The following is a 27,072-nucleotide window of genomic DNA, read 5'->3' as shown; positions in this document are numbered from 1 at the left end:
GCGATCTTGCCGCCTGCCATGATGGTCCTGGGGAGGCGCTGTACATATAACACTAGTGCGGCCACCTCCTCCGCGCCAAAGATCTCCCGTGGCATCACTAGCTCCCCCCTCAAATGCCTGCACGGGAGCCGGGCACAGGGTGCGGGACCCTTCCCCTTCTCGGGCTGCTTCCTGGCTCTCTTTACCATCGTCTGGGCAGAAAGGAAGGTAAATAATAAATAAGAAAAAGAATAGGGAAGAAGAAAAGACAAGAGTTTAAAAGTAGTTTAAAATTAACCAAAGGTAGCAGAAAACACAAAAATATAAAGCTTAAATAATAGAGAGGTAGATAATAAGTAAAATAGATTTAAAAAACTTCAAACAAGCAAAGGATGGCAGAGATTGAGAGAGGATACAGAAAGCATGCCCAGAACCATAGCAATGAATGAAAAACAAAATGGCTGCGCCCGTTCAAGACCGCGTGGGTAAGTTCGCCCGCGACCACACGCGAACTTGTACTAGCGAGCCGCACACTTTGCGAGATTATACATAGCGCCCGGAAACAGAAATACATCACGCAAACAAGATGGCCGCGCCCATGTATGACCGCTAGGGTAACTTCGCATCATTGTACTACCAGAGGCTTGCAAAAACGCAAAAAACCACGCGAACTAACACGCCGCAAAAAACCAAATCGCATATTCGCATGAATTCGCGGCTTCCGAATTCGATCTCGCGCAAATTCGCGCCCTGCGAATCCCGCGAAATTGCAGAAAAACGATTTTTGCAAAACTGAAAGCACTCAGCAGGTGCAAAAGGTCAAGCTCATCATTAGTAACCATTCCCTGTAGTGCTTCCTGAGGGTCCCCTCCAGAGTTCAGCTGCCTACTTGCAACTATTCTATGACCCTGCTCTGACCCTCACAGAAGGGTCAGATAATAGCTACAAGTATGCCACAAAGGTCCTGTTAAAAAAAATTACACTGCAACAGAAAGCAATTACAGATAAGGAAGTAGGTGCCAGACTGGAAGTTCAAATTCAGTGACACATTATTCAACCCCTAATTCATTCATGTCAGTTGAGGCAGGGCAGGTGTGCTAACGAATGTTGTGCTAACGAAGCACTTAGCAGGTGCAAAAGTTCAAGCTCATCATTAATCAGGAAGCACTTACAGCTAAGGAAGCAGGTGCCAGCTCAAATTCAGTGACACATTAATCAGCCCCAAATTAATTCATGTCAGTTGAGGCAGGGCAGGTGTGCTTTTCCCCCCATAATCTACAGTGATGAACCAGAGGGTGGCAGTGATGTACCAGAGGGTGGCATGGGTAAACCAGAGGGTGGCAGTGGTGAAACAGAGGGTGCTGTGATGAACCAGATGTAGAAACAACATGGTCGCGACCGTTGCGACCCGACAAGTAAGTTCGCGTTTACGAACTGGTAAAAAACCCTTGCGAACTGGCAGAAACCCTTGCGAACACAAAAAAAAGAAAAAAATCCGCAAATTCGTGAAAATTCGCGGATTTTGGGGATCGCGAATTTGTGAATACGCAAATTCACGAATCGCGAATTTGCAAAATTCCCCCATTCTTACAAATGATATTGATTTGCATTCACTTTACTTTCAGAAAAGTGTCCACATTGATTGTTGAAAGTTAGAGTATCGACAAGCTGCGCTCCATTCCTGATTAGAATCTAATTGTAGCTGATTCGCCAATGAACTGTCCAATACAAGTAAGACTGTTGAAATGTACAGTTTTAACATTGCCTCTAGGTTTAAAAGTTGGAGTATCACCCTCAATGAATAGACCTACCATGTCATTTATCTAAGGACAATAAGTAATGTAGTATTGATCATCCCAACTACAGAATGTGTTATGCTGAATATAGTTTGGGTTATCTGTGCACACAGTTTATCGTTGTTATGCTTGAAATACTGACTAGCATCCACAGGGGAATGACATACTTACATTTGTGTGCATTCCCTCCATAGGGGTCCTTTTTTTAATATACTATCTCACTGTCCTGAAGATGGTCTGAAGGATTTAGACCACGGAAGACTGAAACGTCGACTTTATTCTCCAATTCCTTGTTCCCAGAGATATTTTAAGTGTTTTTGTAAATTGATTTTGGAATACAGCACTAAAATTTCAAATTAATCAGTCTTTATTCAATTATAAACAACTAGCAGCCCATCCCGACGTTGTCCGGGTATGAATTGCTGCCGGCCAGTAGTATATTGTTTTGTAGGATTTCGTTTAGATAGCATTTCTTATCTGTGACAGGCCTGTGAAACGCTCCGATTCACAGTGCACTGCTGATGCACTTAAGAGTGAGCATTCAGTAGTGTGTGAACTTGAGTTTCCCTACTTTATTTTTCCTTGCACTATTATATATATTGCGAACTCGACAACATGGCATGAGCACAATTTACATTACAGAAGAACACATTCATTTGTGGTAGGCACGGGGAGAAAAAGCGATTTGCCTGGAATCACAGGATGTTGAGCTGATGCCGAGATTCAAACGTAGCTCCCCAGCTCTAAAGTTCGCAATTCTAGAACTTGTGGCGGGAGGTGTGTCTAAAAGTGTATGTCTGTGCTGGCCATCAATGAGGGAGACCTGTGCATTTTTCAAATGGGTGGTGAAAAAACTATGAGTATGTTGCTGGAGATGTGGGCCGCCGTGCCACCAATGTACTTACCGGGGAGACTAAACACTCGTTATTCTGCAACTTTCTTTCTGCATACCATCACTCCGCATACTTTCATTAGGAAAGTACCATGACTCCGCAATGCCATTATAACGCATTGCATTACATTTTATATGCTTTTACCACGCATACATTTACAACGAAATTCATTGTAAATGCATGAATGGTAAAAGCATGTTTTTTTAATGTTTGGATAAGGTAAGCATGGGTATAGGGGTATATGTTTTTGGGGTACAGAGGTATATGCTTTGGGGTGTTTGGGTATTTTAAGGGTTCAGATATAGTTTTGGGTTATGGGGTACAGGGGTAGTTTTAGGGTTTAGGGATAGGTATGGGTTTTGGGGTACAGAGGTATTTTTAGGGTTCAGGGCTAGGTTTGGGTTTTGGGGTATAGGGGTATTTTTAGGGTTCAGGGGTAGGTTTGGGTTTTGGGGTACAGGGGTATTTTTAGGGTTCAGAGCTAGGTTTGGGTCTTGGGGTACAGGGGTATTTTAGGGTCCAGGGGTAGGTTTGGGTTTCGGGGTACAGGGTTATTTTTAGGGTTCAGGGCTAGGTTTGGGTTTTGAGGTATAAGGGTATTTTTAGGGTTCGAGGGTAGGTTTGGGGTTTGGGGTACAGGGGTATTTTAAGGGTTCAAGGCTAGGTTTGGGTTTTGAGGTACAGGGGTATTTTAGGGTTCAGGGGTAGGTTTGGGGTTTGGGGTACAGGGGTATTTTAAGGGTTCAGGGCTAGGTTTGGGTTTTGGGGTACAGGGGTATTTTTAGGGTTCAGGGGTAGGTTTGGGTTTTGAGGTACAGGGGTATTTAGAGGGTTCAGGGCTAGGTTTGGGATTTGGGGTACAGGGGTATTTTAGGGTTTAGGGATGGGTTTGGGTTTTGGGATACAGGTACATTTGTAGGGTTAAGATGGGTTAGTGTTTAAGGTTGTTGGGGTATTTTAAGTAGTAAGGGTGGGTTATGACTATAGGGTGCAGGGGTATTTAAAGTGAGCAGGGTGGGATTAGCACACTATATGAGACATGGCATGAAGGGCGGAACGTACCACACACCCCCAGCGTTTGTTACACCCCCGCACACGAGCACAGCACAACGCAGACACGCCCACAAGGGACTACTTTGCTGGCACGGTTCTTTTACCTTTTAAATGTATATGGAGGGCGTCTGTCCTTCTGCTGCAACTGCCCTTTCCAACGCTGTATTGGGTGTTGTGATTGGTGCTGTGATTCCTGAGATTACCCGCCTCAAAGGTTTGGGCTCTCTCTTTTTATTATATCAGTATGGATCATAATAGAAACATGTACAAAAAGACATTGAAAAAACCAAATTGGCTGACAAAATATATAAAATATCAAGTATAAAATCAGTTGAATCCATTTTCAAATCTTATCACAGTACATACAAAGTAAGTACAGGAACACCAAACTCAGCACCCCTGTTACACAATTGAAAACACAGTTGAAGATGATTACATAAATGCATAATTAAATGGTTACGTGGTACCCTGCTTCCTGATCCTTCTTATGGCCCAAGTCCAGCTCCAGAATGTTGCCATAGCTACCATTACGACTTCGCTGGTATCAGATTTTATAATACGCAGAGCCATTTGGGTTGATTTTGTTCCCATTTTGGCGCAAACTGGCTTGAGCCATTTTTTGAGAGGCGCCTTGTATGCAGGGCAAACGAAAAGGATATTCGACAGAGTTTCTTCCCCACATAGACAGGAGTAACAAAGTGAGTCTTGGACACACTCCCAGTTTTTAGTTAACATTTTTCTAGGGAGGCTTCCCACTCTAAATTGGTGGTAGAGCTTCCTGTCTCTATAATTGGTTATGATGAACTAGTATGCTTCCATACTATGCTCAATTTTATGGCACAGAAAGAGGCCTGTTAAGGAATCTCCGTTCACCTGGGAAAAGTATTTCTGCCAGATCATCTCCCTGTATAAGGCTTTATATTCCACTTTTGAGGGAAACAAGTTCCCTTCTGGGTCCTGCCATAAGTGGGTCAGGCCCATACTTAGGAGAGCCAACTTAATCTTGTGTAACTATGTAATCTTGTTGGATTTATCAACATCTCAAATTTTCTTAAGTCCCTGCGCATAATCTGCCATCTCCGTTGTTGTTCACAGCCGTCGGCAATAGGCAAGAGGTCTAAAACTCACTTCTTCTTCAAATGAAATACACCCAAGGTCCATCAGTAATGGCCTTAAAGGTGTTGACATCGGGAGACCAGTCAATTCCCTCAGGAACTTGTTCTGAGCTTGGACTAAAAAAGAGAAATTTTTGAACCCCCAGAGTTCTGCTGCATGGATTTTTAGGGCTCTAACCTTTCCTCAATAAATAGCAACGGCCAGGGCCGCTGGTTTGGTTAGGGATAGTCAGTGTTCTTCGCTGCTCATGACGAGCTCAGCTCGTCATGAGGCACAGTTGAGCGGTGCTGATGACGAGCTGAGCTCGTCATGAACAATGGGAAAACATAATAGTCAGCACAGGAGGAAAATATCACTAGCAGCCACGGTGTTAAGGAGATCCCTTGCTAGTTGGTTGTGCTTTACCACCAACAGATCCATCTGTGGCTTCCAATTCATTCTCTTGGCCAAGGTGACACCGAGATAGGTAAAAGAATCAGTTTGTTCAAGAGGGACATTATTCATTACTACTCTTGCTTTTACTGATTTACTTTTGTGCAAAACCATGAATTTAGATTTGGAGACATTAACTATAAGTTCATGGTCATCGCAGAACAAAATGAATCGGTCGAGGGCTCTTTGCAGACCAACTTGAGTTGTCTGCAAACATCAATAGCGAAACCCTCGAACCAGCAAGAGTCGGAGCGTCTGTGGGATAATCAGAGTAATAAGATACCACATTATTGATAAACAGGGAAAAGAGGCTAGGGGCGAGGACACACCCCTGCCGCACTCCCTTGTTAACCAAAAAAAGTTCTCTTGTCTCCCCTTGTTGTCCCCACCTTACTAGGGCATAAGTAGAGTCATGCAATTTAATGATGAATGAAAGGATCTCTGTGGACATCCCAGCTTTATTAAGAGTGTCCCAGAGTTTATTACGGGGCACTAAGTCAAATGCAGACTTAAGATCTATAAATGCTGCATAAAGGGTTCCTCCAGCTAAGATCACTGTGTTCCAATATAACATCATGAACCTAAAGAATTGGTCTATAGTGCTGACATGGGACTGAAATTCTGCTTGATAGGTGGATAGTATCTCGTTATCAACAATCCACCTGTTTACCCTGCCCAGCAGTAATCTAGTCACCTGTTAGGGTTTGTGCACAGCAAAGAGCATGTCCCCTCTCATTGCACTAGTGGTCTCTGTATTAGCTCTCTTTAAACATACTACTGAAAGCCTTTCTTGTTATCTCAGCCCCTCCCTAAGACTTCTGTGTATGTTGCTCAATGTAATCACAAGTTTGGACATTGCTATCTTGTTTGCACATTGGACCTTGCTTTTACCAAGGCTTTTTTAGAAATCATTGGACCTTGCTTTTACCAAGGCTTATTTAGAACACTCCTCCCTAGGCCATGTGTTACTTCAGCTCATTAGCATAATAACTGAAGCTCTGCACACCTGATTGTGAGAACCACACCCAGTTCTTCGAACCACACCCAGCTCTTCGAACCACACCCAACCCTGTCTATAAAAGGCAGCACCTGAGCCTCACCCAGTGCTTGTGCTTGTCTACCTCCCACTTACCTGAGAACAGATCCTTCGGCGCTGGCATCCTGCTCTCTCCAGACCTTCATTGACTTCAACGGGCGCTGCTTCTGGCTCTTCCTTCTTCTGGTTTCCGGCTTCTTCTTGCCTCAGCCCCTCATCTGTCCACTGCAATCGACCTGCAAAAGGGAAAGAGGTCAAGGTTAGACTGATTAGTATCCTTTTTCAGCAACAAGTAAGTGCAAAACCTTGTATTACCTGAAAGAACTTTATCGGCGATTTCTGGATTCATGTAAAGACAATTTGGAACAAGATATCTCCCACGAACTTTGTGGTTCAAACCCTTTGTTACAAGAATACTTTGTGGAACTTTGTGAAATAAACATTGTTTTACATGTAACTTTTTTAAGAATCGAACAGAGGAAACCATTGACAGCAAGGCAAACAGTAAATAAAGGACTTGCACAAATTACCTGCTGTATTTTGATGTTAAAGTACAGTATTTGTTTTATAAAAAGTCTGGAAATGTGTGAAAAGTGAGTTTGCTATTAAGAATTTAGGCTTTAGTTATATTAAGGTGAATGTTAGACGTTGGTAATTCTGATAATGATATTCGTTTGATTTTACAGAAGTTTTACAGTAATAGAAAGCACATCCCAGAACAGTAACACATTCCAAACCTGGAAGCTTGAGACCAGGATCCAAGAGGTACTTTTAGAAGAGAATTTCTAATAAGATTAAGGTTTAGTCAGGAACACATTTAGGGAAAGGTTGTACTTATCTGTTCTTTGTTTATGTTTCATTAGGCACCAGTTTCTACAGAAGTCAGAGAGGGCCGCAGATTTTAGCAGCTCTTCTACAGTGGAAACGCAAGAACGATGTTGTCTCTCTTTTTTTATTTTTTCCACTTCCCCCCTTCCCTTGAGCTTCGGGTTCTTAGTGCACTGTTTTAAAACTAGTGTGCTGGAACAAGCAGTTTCAGGGTGGGGTCGGACTGTCTTCAACCTCCATCAGAACTGAACAGAAACTCAGGTGAGCTGGGCTTTGACATCACCAACTTTTGCATAGTATCAATAAGACTGATGGGCCGGTAGTTGGATGGGGAGGCTCGGTCCCCTTCTTTGTATATGGGGATAATCTCCACCCCATGCCATAATTCTGGAATGGGAACACCTCTAGCCAAACCATTGGTAAGGATGAAGATGTATTTCAGCCAATTCTCCCTATCAGATTTAAATATGTCTGCCGGAATGCCATTCGGCCCCGGGGCTCTACCTGCAGCCACCCCATCAAGTGCACATTCTATTTCTAGCGGGGTAAATGATAATATCTCCTCTGAGGCACTACACTTAAACTGATCTGAGTTGTGTATTTGTGTATGTGAGAGGTGAATTGGGACTGTAAATATGTGACCCAAGCTTTTGGTAAAACATTATTGGCAGGGACCTTGCCCGCGTTGTCACATCCCCACTTAATTAATTGCCAGAAACGACACCAGTTTTTACCGTTGCATGCTACTAGCAGATCCTTCCATCGGTTCTCATCATGGGCCTTTTTTGCCTGTTGTTGGATAGTCTTATATTCCGACCTCCTAGTCCTTACTTCCTGGACAGAGCCAGCCCTGATTGCGCTGGACAGAGCCCTGTAAGCCTTCCTGCAAGCCCCATCATACCATTTAGCTGCTTTATGCCCTGGGCCCCTATTGGTTCGTGCTCTAGGTTTTACCAGATAGGATCCAAGCTTAGCAAACAGAGCCTCATGATGTACTGTAAGGGCTAATAAGGTATCCTCATTGAAATCTAATGGGGAAAGGAATACAGCACTCATTATATTTGATCTGGAATGGATGTTTTATACTCATGAAGTATAGGTTTTTATGATGGTTTGCCTTTTTCTTGTGTTTGAGATTCATTTTCCTTATGATTGTATCCTCTTCTACATAAATTAGTATAAGAAAATACATCTTTTTGACTATAGGATACTCCTGTGTTTATTTTTCTTCTTTATTCTGATTCGATCAATTTGTGCATGATTGTTGAACTGCTCTAAATCATTACACTATTGGTTCAAGATTGTGTATAACTGAACTGTATTAATACGCGAAACATAATTCAGAAAAAATTGCTTGAGTGAATTCCCTTGCTGGCATATATAACCTGACATTATTAACTTTGTCCAAGCCTACAAGGGTATATTGGGATTCCTACCTCACTTTTTCAGTATGTACTGAAGGACTCTCTATGTCTCACTAATTTACAGTTACGGCAGTATTTCTGACGTATCAGTAGGCACAGTAATGACATATTGCTGGAGAGTATTGCAAAAGTGATGTTACTCAAGCAATGGGTCAATACACCTGGACAAGTCCCATGTTTAAGGCGCCTGCATCAGCCGTACGCTTGCTATGAGGCAGGTGTAAGAATTTGACGCAGTGGTGTCCTGCGAGTGGTGTAGTGAAATCTAATAGAGTCACTTTCTAAACATGATGGGGCAGATTTATAAGAAAATGATGCATCTATACAGATGCGTCAGTTTCCCTGCGCCTGAGTGAAAAACCCTTGTGCCACCATGGATGCACCGTATTTACACTATGGCGCACTATGGCGCAAGGATAAACAGATGCATCAGAAATTCTGACGCATCTGTTGGTGGAAAAGTCATGCATTGCTGGAGTTGTGTCACAAGCACGACGCAACACCAGCAATGCGTGTTGCGGCCTATTTCCAATGCACTGCGCCACTCTTACGCATGCTTCAAGCAAGCGTAAGGTTTTTACATAGTGGTGTCCTTAAAGTCACGCCGTGAAATCTTGTAGATTTCACTGCGTTACTTTTACGAGGCTTTACTGCGTGGGAACGCCTACCGTGCATACATTATGCCCGCCGCAAGTATAATGTGACGCAGGGCTTTACAACGTGAAGCATCTCCCGAGATGCATCACTTTGTAAATTTGCCGCATTTTTTACGCCACTGTTGCATCACAAAAGTGACGCAACAGCAGCGTAAAAGTGACGCAAAGGGGGTGTAAATCTGGTCCAGTGTATTTTTCAACGCCGCTGCAGCTTCCCAAAATGTGATGCAACTATGGTACAAGGGGTTCATAAATTTTCCCTTTAACTACTGTTGCCTAAAAAAAATGAATGTGTCCTTGAATAAAATTAACTGGTGCTCGTGCAAATCACTACAATACCTGTGGGTCGAGTTTCCACAAAAAAAAACTTTAAAACAATCTACCTGCTGTTCTTTATGGATGAAGATATTTTTTTATATAATTCACTAGCTTGCCTTAAAAGTAATGCCAATTACATTACGACTGAGTTTTTTTTTTTAAAGGAGCCAATAATCCTCTATGTTACATTTTCTACAAAGTATTCTTGCAAACTGCTGAAAGAAAGCCTGATGTGCAAATACACACATTGTATTTTTTGTTAATTGTTCTCAATGGGGAAGCATTTTCCCAGTGGATGCATTCCTTCCCCGACACCCTCATTAGGTTTGGTGGTTTTCCATTCCCTTTCCCACCATTGAGTCTATGAAGTAGTTTGTGGGAGTACAAATCCAGCTGTATTCTTAGTAAAAAATGGTTGGAAGGGAGTTTGTGAATTACCACAAAAGCATGAGTTAATGAGGCATTCAAAACTTACAAGGCAACCTCTGAATTCATCCATCCACCCCTCATGCTTTGCACAGGTCTTGCTACTGTTTAATCTTTGCAATAGTGGTAGAGACCAAAGCAGTGGGTAAACAATGTATGCCTAAGAAGCATCATTTTGTGGATAGTTGTCAGGCATAAATGAATGAATTGGGGAGGCCATATATGACTCTGAATTAGATGCTGTAAATTACACTGTCAATATGGTACTGCGTTTCGAACAGATTTCAAAGTTGTTTGGAATGTCACAAAATATCCGTGGAAAGCTGTGACCATGTTGCACATATATACAGACAATAGTCATATGCAAATGGTTAGCAAAATGTCATTTGAATATGCAAAACACTTCTTACTGTGGAATATTTTGCCTTGTGGAAACACCCCTTCCTAATATCGCATCTATTTTTAGGTTTCTCATTTCTATTCCCATCCATGTCAGTGCATTTACTACTGACCTCGATAGTAGAGATCTTACAATATACGGTATGTGAATTGGCAGGAATAATATTTTGAACACCCAAAAAAGTATTATCTTGTAGTAGCTCTCTAACTTTGTATGGCAATCCACACTGGAATACCCACTCAAGCCCATGATAGCAGATTTACTTCTCGATACTGCCTATCAGGCCATATTTGTATAATAAAAGGTGTGGCTTATAGAAATAGCTTTTTGAGTTGTAACTAACCCTAGGCAAAGTACTATGCTACGCTCGCGTAGTTTGCAAAGTTTGTGCTACTTTGCGAATTGCACGTAGCACAGTGCAAACACGCGTAGTGGTTATTTTTTGCTTGATTGCGGTCCTCAACATCAAGTTGGCGACCGCTGGCAAGCAAAATGACATCCCGGCGAGACTTTTTCCTCGTCAGCAATCAGCAACATCAAGTTGCCGATTGTGAGAGAGGAAAATAAAACTCCTATGTAGATTCTCAGTGCGGGGAGGTCAGGTTTCTCATTGCGAGTGGTCGCGTATGCTCGCGACCGCTCGTGATGAGATAATACCAGTTCACATTGAGAAAGCTGTCACTCGAGTAGAAATCTACTCGAACCGGCAGAAAACAACTGCTTGCACTGTTCAAGATGTGGTTTGCACTGATGGGACAGTGCGGACAATCATCCGGCACTGTGCAATCAGTGCGAACAGCATTTTGCACAGTGCACTACGCAGTTTGCGTAGCGCAAAGTGCACTTCGCGTAGCTATGCGTAGTGCTACTACACAAACTACGTCCAGGGTTAGTTGGAACCAATGTTTTCTGTTTTACGGATAGCTCTCCATTAGACAGCTTGGCTATTTATTTTAAGCGTGAATATGTATTTCTTGGATGAATTTCTACATAATTTTCAGGGTGTTGGAAAAATGAAGCAACATTTGGATCTTTGACATACATTGGTCAATGCCTTGATCTCATAATGAGACAGCAATTATATTAGGTAACTTCTTGGTACAGAAGTTTGAAATCCCAACATATGGTTGTACAATTCTTGTATCATTAACATTCTTTGACATTACACATGTAGTGTTATCATTGTCCTCGACTCCAGAAAACATGAGCTCTGTTTTTTTTAAACTGTTGAACATTTGATTAAGTTAGAACTGTCATTCCGACTTATGTGCAGTATGATGAGCAGTCAGGTATTAAGACTTTTGGGCAACCCATTTTGGAATAACCATTGATAACTCAATGTGGCTTCCTGAGGTTTCTAAATACCCCGCTTTTAAAACTGATGGAAAGTGTCTTAGTAGAACATAGTAGTGTTTAATGAACTTTGACAGTGCTGGGTTTTAGAAATGGTGTTTCTTGTTGGCTAGGATATACACCTAAAGGGGAAAATTACAAAAAACAATTTGATGGACAGAATGTAGATCAATGTCTTACATTCACCCCAGTACAAGGATCTGGGCCTAAATCCATCATTTTTTGCACTCCACACCACCCTGGGTCAGACAATGGCTTCATGCAAATCAGCTCTGACCCTGTGCCCCATGGGAACAGTCCAGTCCGAACTACAACAGCCATATCTTTCCCAGACCGGAATCAAGCATCCGAGGACCAGACCGGTTTCGAGGTAACACCTCTCATCAGCCCGGCTAGCTTGACTCCAGTGGTGTGGAGGCTCTGGAACCCACGTCTGAGCTACCCCAGTACACTCAGGGAGAAAATTACAAAAAACAATTTGATGGACAGAATGTAGATCAATGTCTTACATTCACCCCAGTACAAGGATCTGGGCCTAAATCCATCGTTTTTTGCACTCCACACCACCCTGGGTCAGACAATGGCTTTATGCAAATCAGCTCTGATCCTGTGCCCCATGGGAACAGTCCAGTCCGAACTACAACAGCCATATCTTTCCCAGACCGGAATCAAGCATCCGAGGACCGGACCGGTTTCGAGGTAACACCTCTCATCAGCCCAGCTAGCTTGACTCCAGTGGTGTGGAGGCTCTGGGACCCACGTCTGAGCTACCCCAGTACACTCAGGGAGAAAATTACAAAAATCCTAAGCCAGGCAGAAGCCACCACTCTAGTCAGGGTAAGGGAGTTACTCACACAAGATAACCCCAGCTCACCCCCTTGGTAGCTCGGCAGAGCAGTCAGGCTTATCGCAGAGGCATTGTATAAAGCGTTTGCGCAACACACACTTGCTAGTGACACACTGAGCACAGTACTAAAAGAGACACCACACAGGTTTTATGAAAAATATTCTTTGTATTATACACCAAACACATTAGCCCTCAATTACATAAACCACTGTACCACTAGGCAATTGTCATAAACAATGCACTTCTAATTTGCACATGTCATAAAGAAAACATTATGAAAACAACACTCTACACCATCACTATACATAGTAGTCAGTTTCTGAAAAGGATGCTTGCCATCCTTTCATTGCCAGGTGTAAATGCCATCAATCTTAAAATTATGGCACAAAATGCCATAGTTATAAGTTCCTATAAATCACCTCATTTCATAATTTAATTCAAGTCCACAGCGCAGTTGCAGGCCTATTACAGAAATACCATACTTTAGGGAATACAACCATGATACAGGAGCCACTACGTTCCTTCTTACGGAACTAAGGTCGTTTTTCCGAAGCACTCCTGTACTTTTCACTTATGGTCCCTCGGGACCAGCCAGACAGTAAGAAATGTGTTAAACCTATGAAAAGGGGCCTCCGTTGAGGTTCCACCCTGCCAAACCGCCCAATTCACAAGTGCTCCCAAGGTATGCAATAAAGCAACTGCCCCCAATAGTGCTGCACAGCTGATGAGGGGAGTAAGGGCTTAATCCCCCAAATGTATGTGTCAGGATGTGAGGGGAGACAGACACGCCCTGCTGCCTTCAGCAGGGAGACCTTGAAGGTTCCCCACAGTCGGAATGCTCCAAATGACAGCTGCCCACCACTGCTGTGCAGCTGCGATCCATAGAAGGCCACGGGGAACAGCCCTGTTCTCATGTGTCCTCTTTTGGACTGCTTGTGAGACCTGCAGCTGACGGGCGCACTCCTCTTGCCCTTCCAAGGAGGGATGCTGTGTCCAGGAGACTCCGGCTCCTTTGGAAATGGGGTTGGCATGCTTGCATTGGCCGGCGCCTTGGTGGGCGGTCCCTCTCCTTCTGGATGTGGCTTGGGCAAGTTGCCAGGCAACGCCTGGGGCTTCGGGAAGTGCTCCCTTTAGCTTCCACAAAAACAACAAGTGATGGACCGAATGTGGATCAATGTCACACACTCCCCCAGTCAAAAGATCTGGGCCCAAATCCATCGTTTTTTTGCACTCCACACCACCCTGGGTTAGACAATGGCGATATGCAAATTAGCTCTGACCCTGTTGCCCCATGGGAACAGTCCAGTCCGAACTACAAAAGCCATGTCCTTCCCAGAACGGAATCAAGCATCCGAGGACCGGACCGGTTTCGAGGTAACACCTTTCATCAGCCCGGCTAGCTTGACTCCAAGTGGTGTGGAGTGCCTGGGACCCACGTCTGGGCATCCCCAGCGCATTTAGGGCGGCAACTGCAAAAACAACAAGTGATGGACCGAATGTGGATCAATGTCACACACTCCCCCAGTCAAAAATCTGGGCCCAAATCCATTGTTTTTTTGCACTCCACACCACCCTGGGTTAGACAATGGCGATATGCAAATCAGCTCTGACCCTGTTGCCCCATGGGAACAGTCCAGTCCGAACTACAAAAGCCATGTCCTTCCCAGAACGGAATCAAGCATCCGAGGACCGGACCGGTTTCGAGGTAACACCTCTCATCAGCCCGGCTAGCTTGACTCCAAGTGGTGTGGAGTGCCTGGGACCCACGTCTGGGCATCCCCAGCGCACTTAGGGCGGCAACTGCAAAAACAACAAGTGATGGACCGAATGTGGATCAATGTCACACACTCCCCCAGTCAAAAGATCTGGGCCCAAATCCATCGTTTTTTTGCACTCCACACCACCCTGGGTTAGACAATGGCGATATGCAAATCAGCTCTGACCCTGTTGCCACATGGGAACAGTCCAGTCCGAACTACAAAAGCCATGTCCTTCCCAGAACGGAATCAAGCATCCGAGGACCGGACCGGTTTCGAGGTAACACCTCTCATCAGCCCGGCTAGCTTGACTCCAAGTGGTGTGGAGTGCCTGGGACCCACGTCTGGGCATCCCCAGCGCACTTAGGGCGGCAACTGCAAAAACAACAAGTGATGGACCGAATGTGGATCAATGTCACACACTCCCCCAGTCAAAAGATCTGGGCCCAAATCCATCGTTTTTTTGCACTCCACACCACCCTGGGTAAGACAATGGCGATATGCAAATCAGCTCTGACCCTGTTGCCCCATGGGAACAGTCCAGTCCGAACTACAAAAGCCATGTCCTTCCCAGAACGGAATCAAGCATCCGTGGACCGGACCGGTTTCGAGGTAACACCTCTCATCAGCCCGGCTAGCTTGACTCCAAGTGGTGTGGAGTGCCTGGGACCCACGTCTGGGCATCCCCAGCGCACTTAGGGCGGCAACTGCAAAAACAACAAGTGATGGACCGAATGTGGATCAATGTCACACACTCCCCCAGTCAAAAGATCTGGGCCCAAATCCATCGTTTTTTTGCACTCCACACCACCCTGGGTTAGACAATGGCGATATGCAAATCAGCTCTGACCCTGTTGCCCCATGGGAACAGTCCAGTCCGAACTACAAAAGCCATGTCCTTCCCAGAACGGAATCAAGCATCCGAGGACCGGACCGGTTTCGAGGTAACACCTCTCATCAGCCCGGCTAGCTTGACTCCAAGTGGTGTGGAGTGCCTGGGACCCACGTCTGGGCATCCCCAGCGCACTTGGGGCGGCAACTGCAAAAACAACAAGTGATGGACCGAATGTGGATCAATGTCACACACTCCCCCAGTCAAAAGATCTGGGCCCAAATCCATCGTTTTTTTGCACTCCACACCACCCTGGGTTAGACAATGGCGATATGCAAATCAGCTCTGACCCTGTTGCCCCATGGGAACAGTCCAGTCCGAACTACAAAAGCCATGTCCTTCCCAGAACGGAATCAAGCATCCGAGGACCGGACCGGTTTCGAGGTAACACCTCTCATCAGCCCGGCTAGCTTGACTCCAAGTGGTGTGGATTGCCTGGGACCCACGTCTGGGCATCCCCAGCGCACTTAGGGCGGCAACTGCAAAAACAACAAGTGATGGACCGAATGTGGATCAATGTCACACACTCCCCCAGTCAAAAGATCTGGGCCCAAATCCATCGTTTTTTTGCACTCCACACCACCTTGGGTTAGACAATGGCGATATGCAAATCAGCTCTGACCCTGTTGCCCCATGGGAACAGTCCAGTCCGAACTACAAAAGCCATGTCCTTCCCAGAACAAAATCAAGCATCCGAGGACCGGACCGGTTTCGAGGTAACACCTCTCATCAGCCCGGCTAGCTTGACTCCAAGTGGTGTGGAGTGCCTGGGACCCACGTCTGGGCATCCCCAGCGCACTTAGGGCGGCAACTGCAAAAACAACAAGTGATGGACCGAATGTGGATCAATGTCACACACTCCCCCAGTCAAAAGATCTGGGCCCAAATCCATCGTTTTTTTGCACTCCACACCACCCTGGGTTAGACAATGGCGATATGCAAATCAGCTCTGACCCTGTTGCCCCATGGGAACAGTCCAGTCCGAACTACAAAAGCCATGTCCTTCCCAGAATGGAATCAAGCATCCAAGGACCGGACCGGTTTCGAGGTAACACCTCTCATCACCCCGGCTAGCTTGACTCCAAGTGGTGTGGAGTGCCTGGGACCCACGTCTGGGCATCCCCAGCGCACTTAGGGCGGCAACTGCAAAAACAACAAGTGATGGACCGAATGTGGATCAATGTCACACACTCCCCCAGTCAAAAGATCTGGGCCCAAATCCATCGTTTTTTTGCACTCCACACCACCCTGGGTTAGACAATGGCGATATGCAAATCAGCTCTGACCCTGTTGCCCCATGGGAACAGTCCAGTCCGAACTACAAAAGCCATGTCCTTCCCAGAACGGAATCAAGCATCCGAGGACCGGACCGGTTTCGAGGTAACACCTCTCATCAGCCCGGCTAGCTTGACTCCAAGTGGTGTGGAGTGCCTGGGACCCACGTCTGGGCATCCCCAGCGCACTTAGGACGGCAACTGCAAAAACAACAAGTGATGGACCGAATGTGGATCAATGTCACACACTCCCCCAGTCAAAAGATCTGGGCCCAAATCCATCGTTTTTTTGCACTCCACACCACCTTGGGTTAGACAATGGCGATATGCAAATCAGCTCTGACCCTGTTGCCCCATGGGAACAGTCCAGTCCGAACTACAAAAGCCATGTCCTTCCCAAAACGGAATCAAGCATCCGAGGACCGGACCGGTTTCGAGGTAACACCTCTCATCAGCCCGGCTAGCTTGACTCCAAGTGGTGTGGAGTGCCTGGGACCCACGTCTGGGCATCCCCAGCGCACTTAGGGCGGCAACTGCAAAAACAACAAGTGATGGACCGAATGTGGATCAATGTCACACACTCCCCCAGTCAAAAGATCTGGGCCCAAATCCATCGTTTTTTTGCACTCCACACCACCCTGGGTTAGACAATGGCGATATGCAAATCAGCTCTGACCCTGTTGCCCCATGGGAACAGTCCAGTCCGAACTACAAAAGCCATGTCCTTCCCAGAACGGAATCAAGCATCTGAGGACCGGACCGGTTTCGAGGTAACACCTCTCATCAGCCCGGCTAGCTTGACTCCAAGTGGTGTGGAGTGCCTGGGACCCACGTCTGGGCATCCCCAGCGCACTTAGGGCGGCAACTGCAAAAACAACAAGTGATGGACCGAATGTGGATCAATGTCACACACTCCCCCAGTCAAAAGATCTGGGCCCAAATCCATCGTTTTTTTGCACTCCACACCACCCTGTGTTAGACAATGGCGATATGCAAATCAGCTCTGACCCTGTTGCCCCATGGGAACAGTCCAGTCCGAACTACAAAAGCCATGTCCTTCCCAGAACGGAATCAAGCATCCGAGGACCGGACCGGTTTCGAGGTAACACCTCTCATCAGCCCGGCTAGCTTGACTCCAAGTGGTGTGGAGTGCCTGGGACCCACGTCTGGGCATCCCCAGCGCACTTAGGGCGGCAACTGCAAAAACAACAAGTGATGGACAGAATGTGGATCAATGTCACACACTCCCCCAGTCAAAAGATCTGGGCCCAAATCCATCGTTTTTTTGCACTCCACACCACCCTGGGTTAGACAATGGCGATATGCAAATCAGCTCTGACCCTGTTGCCCCATGGGAACAGTCCAGTCCGAACTACAAAAGCCATGTCCTTCCCAGAACAGAATCAAGCATCCGAGGACCGGACCGGTTTCGAGGTAACACCTCTCATCAGCCCAGCTAGCTTGACTCCAAGTGGTGTGGAGTGCCTGGGACCCACGTCTTGGCATCCCCAGCGCACTTAGGGCGGCAACTGCAAAAACAACAAGTGATCGACCGAATGTGGATCAATGTCACTCACTCCCCCAGTCAAAAGATCTGGGCCCAAATCCATCGTTTTTTTGCACTCCACACCACCCTGGGTTAGACAATGGCAATATGCAAATCAGCTCTGACCCTGTTGCCCCATGGGAACAGTCCAGTCCGAACTACAAAAGCCATGTCCTTCCCAGAACGGAATCAAGCATCCGAGGACCGGACCGGTTTCGAGGTAACACCTCTCATCAGACCGGCTAGCTTGACTCCAAGTGGTGTGGAGTGCCTGGGACCCACGTCTGGGCATCCCAAGAGCACTTAGGGCGGCAACTGCAAAAACAACAAGTGATGGACCGAATGTGGATCAATGTCACACACTCCCCCAGTCAAAAGATCTGGGCCCAAATCCATCGTTTTTTTGCACTCCACACCACCCTGGGTTAGACAATGGCGATATGCAAATCAGCTCTGACCCTGTTGCCCCATGGGAACAGTCCAGTCCGAACTACAAAAGCCATGTCCTTCCCAGAACGGAATCAAGCATCCGAGGACCGGACCGGTTTCGGGGTAACACCTCTCATCAGCCCGGCTAGCTTGACTCCAAGTGGTGTGGAGTGCCTGGGACCCACGTCTGGACATCCCCAGCGCACTTAGGGCGGCAACTGCAAAAACAACAAGTGATGGACCGAATGTGGATCAATGTCACACACTCCCCCAGTCAAAAGATCTGGGCCCAAATCCATCGTTTTTTTGCACTCCACACCACCCTGGGTTAGACAATGGCGATATGCAAATCAGCTCTGACCCTGTTGCCCCATGGGAACAGTCCAGTCCGAACTACAAAAGCCATGTCCTTCCAAGAACGGAATCAAGCATCCGAGGACCGGACCGGTTTCGAGGTAACACCTCTCATCAGCCCGGCTAGCTTGACTCCAAGTGGTGTGGATTGCCTGGGACCCACGTCTGGGCATCCCCAGCGCACTTAGGGCGGCAACTGCAAAAACAACAAGTGATGGACCGAATGTGGATCAATGTCACACACTCCCCCAGTCAAAAGATCTGGGCCCAAATCCATCGTTTTTTTGCACTCCACACCACCCTGGGTTAGACAATGGCGATATGCAAATCAGCTCTGACCCTGTTGCCCCATGGGAACAGTCCAGTCCGAACTACAAAAGCCATGTCCTTCCCAGAACGGAATCAAGCATCCGAGGACCGGACCGGTTTCGAGGTAACACCTCTCATCAGCCCGGCTAGCTTGACTCCAAGTGGTGTGGAGTGCCTGGGACCCACGTCTGGGCATCCCCAGCGCACTTAGGGCGGCAACTGCAAAAACAACTAGTGATGGACCGAATGTGGATCAATGTCACACACTCCCCCAGTCAAAAGATCTGGGCCCAAATCCATCGTTTTTTTGTACTCCACACCACCCTGGGTTAGACAATGGCGATATGCAAATCAGCTCTGACCCTGTTGCCCCATGGGAACAGTCCAGTCCGAACTACAAAAGCCATGTCCTTCCCAGAACGGAATCAAGCATCCGAGGACCGGACCGGTTTCGAGGTAACACCTCTCATCAGCCCGGCTAGCTTGACTCCAAGTGGTGTGGAGTGCCTGGGACCCACGTCTGGGCTAAGCATGAGCGAATTTTGCGGATCTCGCGTTCGCGAATTTTGCGGATTTGCGGATTCGCAATCCGCAAAATCCGCGAATTCCCGCGAATTTGCGGATTTTTTTTTTTTTGTGTTCGCCCGTGTTTCTGCCAGTTCGCGAGGGTTTTTACAATTTCGCAATTTGCGAACTTACCTGTTGGGTCGCAAGTTTTGCGAACTTGTTGTTTCTACGTGTCCAGCCTGTTTGGGACACTCTTCTTCATCACTGCCACTCTCTGTCACCACTGCCACTCTCTGACTACTCATGCCACCCTCTGGCCCACCCATGCCACCCTCTGTTTCATCATCACACCCTCTGGTTGTCCAGTGTACATTATTTTCGGCAAAGCAAAGCACACCTTCCCTGCCTCAAGTGACCTGAATTAATTTGGGGCTGATTAATGTGTCACAGAATATTTTTTTAGCTGGCACCTGCTTCCTTAGTGCGCCCTGATTAGTGATCTTTTGCACTTGCTAAGTGCTTTCATTGTTGCAAAATTAGTTACAACACCTGCCCTGCCCCAACTGACAATAATGAATTAGGGGCTGATTAATGGATTTTAACTTCCAGCCTGGCTCCTGCTTGTCTCCCTTAGCTGTAATTCAGGACCTTTGTGGCATATGTGTAACTATTCTGAGGTTCAGAGCAGGGTCACATAATAGTTTCAACTGGCAACTGAACTCTGGAGGGGCCCCTCAGGAAGCACTACAGGAAATGGCTACTAATGATGTGCCTGAACTTTTGAACCTGGTAAGTAGTTACTTTCAGTTTTGCTAAAATCGTATTTCTGCAATTTTGCACTTATTCGCGGGTCGCGAACTCACGCGAACAGTGCGAGCAGTGCGAGCAAAATCCGCTGCTCGCGGATTTGCGGATTTTGCGGGAAATTCGCAAATCTCGCGGATTGCGGATTTCCCGAAAATCCGCAAAATCCGCGAGCGGAACGGATTTTCCGCCCACACCTAGTCTGGGCATCCCCAGCGCACTTAGGGCGGCAACTGCAAAAACAACAAGTGATGGACCGAATGTGGATCAATGTCACACACTCCCCCAGTCAAAAGATCTGGGCCCAAATCCATTGTTTTTTTGCACTCCACACCACCTTGGGTTAGACAATGGCGATATGCAAATCAGCTCTGACCCTGTTGCCCCATGGGAACAGTCCAGTCCGAACTACAAAAGCCATGTCCTTCCCAGAACGAAATCAAGCATCCGAGGACCGGACCGGTTTCGAGGTAACACCTCTCATCAGCCCGGCTAGCTTGACTCCAAGTGGTGTGGAGTGCCTGGGACCCACGTCTGGGCATCCCCAGCGCACTTAGGGCGGCAACTGCAAAAACAACAAGTGATGGACCGAATGTGGATCAATGTCACACACTCCCCCAGTCAAAAGATCTGGGCCCAAATCCATCGTTTTTTTGCACTCCACACCACCCTGGGTTAGACAATGGCGATATGCAAATCAGCTCTGACCCTGTTGCCCAATGGGAACAGTCCAGTCCGAACTACAAAAGCCATGTCCTTCCCAGAACGGAATCAAGCATCCGAGGACCGGACCGGTTTCGAGGTAACACCTCTCATCAGCCTGGCTAGCTTGACTCCAAGTGGTGTGGAGTGCCTGGGACCCACGTCTGGGCATCCCCAGCGCACTTAGGGCGGCAACTGTAAAAACAACAAGTGATGGACCGAATGTGGATCAATGTCACACACTCCCCCAGTCAAAAGATCTGGGCCCAAATCCATCGTTTTTTTGCACTCCACACCACCCTGTGTTAGACAATGGCGATATGCAAATCAGCTCTGACCCTGTTGCCCCATGGGAACAGTCCAGTCCGAACTACAAAAGCCATGTCCTTCCCAGAACGGAATCAAGCATCCGAGGACCGGACCGGTTTCGAGGTAACACCTCTCATCAGCCCGGCTAGCTTGACTCCAAGTGGTGTGGAGTGCCTGGGACCCACGTCTGGGCATCCCCAGCGCACTTAGGGCGGCAACTGCAAAAACAACAAGTGATGGACCGAATGTGGATCAATGTCACACACTCCCCCAGTCAAAAGATCTGGGCCCAAATCCATCGTTTTTTTGCACTCCACACCACCCTGGGTTAGACAATGGCGATATGCAAATCAGCTCTGACCCTGTTGCCCCATGGGAACAGTCCAGTCCGAACTACAAAAGCCATGTCCTTCCCAGAACGGAATCAAGCATCCGAGGACCGGACCGGTTTCGAGGTAACACCTCTCATCAGCCCGGCTAGCTTGACTCCAAGTGGTGTGGAGTGCCTGGGACCCACGTCTGGGCATCCCCAGCGCACTTAGGGCGGCAACTGCAAAAACAACAAGTGATGGACCGAATGTGGATCAATGTCACACACTCCCCCAGTCAAAAGATCTGGGCCCAAATCCATCGTTTTTTTGCACTCCACACCACCCTGGGTTAGACAATGGCGATATGCAAATCAGCTCTGACCCTGTTGCCCCATGGGAACAGTCCAGTCCGAACTACAAAAGCCATGTCCTTCCCAGAACGGAATCAAGCATCCGAGGACCGGACCGGTTTCGAGGTAACACCTCTCATCAGCCCGGATAGCTTGACTCCAAGTGGTGTGGAGTGCCTGGGACCCACGTCTGGGCATCCCCAGCGCACTTAGGGCGGCAACTGCAAAAACAATTGCAAGTGCGCTGGGGATGCCCAGACGTGGGTCCCAGGCACTCCACACCACTTGGAGTCAAGCTAGCCGGGCTGATGAGAGGTGTTACCTCGAAACCGGTCCGGTCCTCAGATGCTTGATTCCGTTCTGGGAAGGACATGGCTTTTGTAGTTCGGACTGGACTGTTCCCATGGGGCAACAGGGTCAGAGCTGATTTGCATATCGCCATTGTCTAACCCAGGGTGGTGTGGAGTGCAAAAAAACGATGGATTTGGGCCCAGATCTTTTGACTGGGGTAGTGTATGACATTGATCCACATTCAGTCCATCACTTGTTGTTTTTGCAATTGCCGCCCTAAGTGCGCTGGGGATGCCCAGACGTGGGTCCCAGGCACTCCACACCACTTGGAGTCAAGCTAGCCGGGCTGATGAGAGGTGTTACCTCGAAACCGGTCCGGTCCTCGGATGCTTGATTCCGTTCTGGGAAGGACATGGCTTTTGTAGTTCGGACTGGACTGTTCCCATGGGGCAACAGGGTCAGAGCTGATTTGCATATCGCCATTGTCTAACCCAGGGTGGTGTGGAGTGCAAAAAAACGATGGATTTGGGCCCAGATCTTTTGACTGGGGGAGTGTGTGACATTGATCCACATTCAGTCCATCACTTGTTGTTTTTGCAATTGCCGCCCTAAGTGCGCTGGGGATGCCAGACGTGGGTCCCAGGCACTCCACACCACTTGGAGTCAAGCTAGCCGGGCTGATGAGAGGTGTTACCTCGAAACCGGTCCGGTCCTCGGATGCTTGATTCCGTTCTGGGAAGGACATGGCTTTTGTAGTTCGGACTGGACTGTTCCCATGGGGCAACAGGGTCAGAGCTGATTTGCATATCGCCATTGTCTAACCCAGGGTGGTGAGGAGTGCAAAAAAACGATGGATTTGGGCCCAGATCTTTTGACTGGGGGAGTGTGTGACATTGATCCACATTCAGTCCATCACTTGTTGTTTTTGCAATTGCCGCCCTAAGTGCGCTGGGGATGCCCAGACGTGGGTCCCAGGCACTCCACACCACTTGGAGTCAAGCTAGCCGGGCTGATGAGAGGTGTTACCTCGAAACCGGTCCGGTCCTCGGATGCTTGATTCCGTTCTGGGAAGGACATGGCTTTTGTAGTTCGGACTGGACTGTTCCCATGGGGCAACAGGGTCAGAGCTGATTAGCATATCGCCATTGTCTAACCCAGGGTGGTGTGGAGTGCAAAAAATGATGGATTTGGGCCCAGATCTTTTGACTGGGGGAGTGTGTGACATTGATCCACATTCAGTCCATCACTTGTTGTTTTTGCAATTGCCGCCCTAAGTGCGCTGGGGATGCCCAGACGTGGGTCCCAGGCACTCCACACCACTTGGAGTCAAGCTAGCCGGGCTGATGAGAGGTGTTACCTCGAAACCGGTCCGGTCCTCGGATGCTTGATTCCGTTCTGGGAAGGACATGGCTTTTGTAGTTCGGACTGGACTGTTCCCAAGGGGCAACAGTGTCAGAGCTGATTTGCATATCGCCATTGTCTAACCCAGGGTGGTGTGGAGTGCAAAAAACGATGGATTTGGGCCCAGATCTTTTGACTGGGGGAGTGTGTGACATTGATCCACATTCAGTCCATCACTTGTTGTTTTTGCAATTGCCGCCCTAAGTGCGCTGGGGATGCCCAGACGTGGGTCCCAGGCACTCCACACCACTTGGAGTCAAGCTAGCCGGGCTGATGAGAGGTGTTACCTCGAAACCGGTCCGGTCCTCGGATGCTTGATTCCGTTCTGGGAAGGACATGGCTTTTGTAGTTCGGACTGGACTGTTCCCATGGGGCAACAGGGTCAGAGCTGATTTGCATATCGCCATTGTCTAACCCAGGGTGGTGTGGAGTGCAAAAAAACGATGGATTTGGGCCCAGATCTTTTGACTGGGGGAGTGTGTGACATTGATCCACATTCAGTCCATCACTTGTTGTTTTTGCAATTGCCGCCCTAAGTGCGCTGGGGATGCCCAGACGTGGGTCCCAGGCACTCCACACCACTTGGAGTCAAGCTAGCCGGGCTGATGAGAGGTGTTACCTCGAAACCGGTCCGGTCCTTGGATGCTTGATTCCGTTCTGGGAAGGACATGGCTTTTGTAGTTCGGACTGGACTGTTCCCATGGGGCAACAGGGTCAGACCTGATTTGCATATCGCCATTGTCTAACCCAGGGTGTTGTGGAGTGCAAAAAAACGATGTATTTGGGTCCAGATCTTTTGACTGGGGGAGTGTGTGACATTGATCCACATTCAGTCCATCACTTGTTGTTTTTGCAATTGCCGCCCTAAGTGCGCTGGGGATGCCCAGACGTGGGTCCCAGGCACTCCACACCACTTGGAGTCAAGCTAGCCGGGCTGATGAGAGGTGTTACCTCGAAACCAGTCCGGTCCTCGGATGCTTGATTCCGTTCTGGGAAGGACATGGCTTTTGTAGTTCGGACTGGACTGTTACCATGGGGCAACAGGGTCAGAGCTGATTTGCATATCGCCATTGTCTAACCCAGGGTGGTGTGGAGTGCAAAAAAACGATGGATTTGGGCCCAGATCTTTTGACTGGGGGAGTGTGTGACATTGATCCACATTCAGTCCATCACTTGTTGTTTTTGCAATTGCCGCCCTTTAGCTTCCAAGCATCTGGGAGTTCCACAATGAACAGACAAGTCAGCGCCATATCCTCATCCTGCTTCAACATCCTTCGCATGCTCAGAAAAACATTTCGCTGGATCCCCACCGAAACAAGGAAAACAGTCACCCATGCTCTGGTCACGAGCCGACTGGACTACGGAAACACCCTCTACGCAGGTACCACCGCCAAACTACAGAAGAAACTACAACGAATCCAAAACGCCTCAGCCAGGCTCATATTAGACATCCCACGCAACGAACACATCTCTGGTCACCTTAAAGACCTCCACTGGCTACCCGTCAATAAGAGGATCACTTTCCGACTGCTTACCCACGCACACAAATCACTCTACGACATCGGACCAGATTGCCTCAACTCTCGACTGTCCTTCTACACCCCCTCCCGCCAACTTCGATCTTCCAGCCAAGCATTCGCCACTGTCCCTCGCATCAACAAAACCACCATGGGAGGCAGATCCTTCTCATACCTGGCTGCCAAAACATGGAACTCACTCCCCGCTTACCTTCGCCTCACCCAGAATCACCTAGCGTTCAGAAAACAACTTAAAACGTGGATATTTGACAAATAACCCCCCTCCCCTCCCCAAGCGCCTTGAAACCCTCTGGGTATGTAGTGCGCTATATAAATTTTATGACTTGACTTGACAAGCCCTTCTCATGGCCTTCTCTTCCACAGGGGCCTCGCTTGGATACGCCGGGCCAGTGCTTCACTCCACAGGAGCTCTCCTCACTGGGATTCTGCACAGCACGGGCCACTTAATCAGAGCCCATGCTGCACATTTTCACACCGTAGATCAGCACACGTAAGGCAGTGCTGCACACGCCTTGATGACCAGCACAAGGACTTTTTTAAACATATGCTATTCAGGGAGCAAACCATGAAGTGCTACTCCTACGTTTGGAATTAAAGTGCTCCCCACACACTTCTACAACAACAACAAAATTGTTCTTCACACACTTTGTTGTAAATCCAAGCACTCTTTAGTTCCCTTATGGTAGAATAAAGGAGAAAAACAGTCCTTGTGCTGTCCCAGATAGAAGCAGCATCTGCAGGTCGTCACACCCCCACACAAATCACGGGCAGCACACCTCATACAGCTTCTCAGCTCTCCCACGAGGCAGGTCACTTTAGATCCAGCAAGAATCTTTCTTGAAACCTGTTATTTCCTTGAGATTTCCAATAGATGGCCAGCACACACAAGCCTTTGAAGAATTCCTTCCCAAGCAGGATACCACAGCAGGGCAAAAAGAGTCAGTCATTTTGCTCCACCGCAGACAGAAGGAGCAACTTCAGGCCAACCCACCCTTTACTCAGAAAAGGCAATAATCCTCACACAATCCATCCGCTCTTCTTCTTGGCAGGGTCCTCTTGTTCCTTGAGGTAATCTAAAGTCCTTGGGGTTTAGGTGTAATACTTATACCCCATTTTGTTATTGTTCTCTGTCCTGTAAGAGTCGCTGAATCCAGTCCAAACTATCCCAGTCCTCCCTGGTGCAGCACGACCACAAGGGGCGGAGACAGCATTGTGGAAAAGGTGACACATCCTATTCAGGTACAAGCAAAGCTCATCACAGCACTCTAAATGCAGACCGGGTCTATTCAGCCCTGCAATGAGTCACCCAGGTGAGGCAGGGCACACATCAACCCCCCCAGTGACTCTCTAGAGTGAATGCACATCCTCAGCTCCTGTCACTCAAACACCAAACGCTGAATACACAAACAGCCAGAGGCACCTAGAATGGTAAAGTAAGAAAATGTCCACTTTCTAAAAGTGCAAAAACCTATAGGGGTTATGCTCAAAGGACCGGGGCCAGGTTGGCTATTAAAAAATCAGAACACAAAACAATGAACCCGGCTCCATACTACAGTACACTCCTACTACTCATGGAATAACGAACAGTCAACTCTTTTATCTGTCTGAATTTAATTTTTATTAGACCATTCCTGTTTCTTTAAAAGGTAATCAAAACAAATTTTTGGGGACTGAAAAAGAAACACAGACTTATCAAATTCACACATGAAATTACACATGTACACAATTCACATTAACATAC

The sequence above is a fragment of the Lissotriton vulgaris genome, chromosome 4_1 (genome assembly GCF_964263255.1).
Source record: "Lissotriton vulgaris chromosome 4_1, aLisVul1.2, whole genome shotgun sequence".
NCBI lineage: Eukaryota > Metazoa > Chordata > Amphibia > Caudata > Salamandridae > Lissotriton > Lissotriton vulgaris.
The sequence above is the reverse complement of the archived record's forward strand: the minus strand, read 5'-3'. Positions refer to the sequence as shown.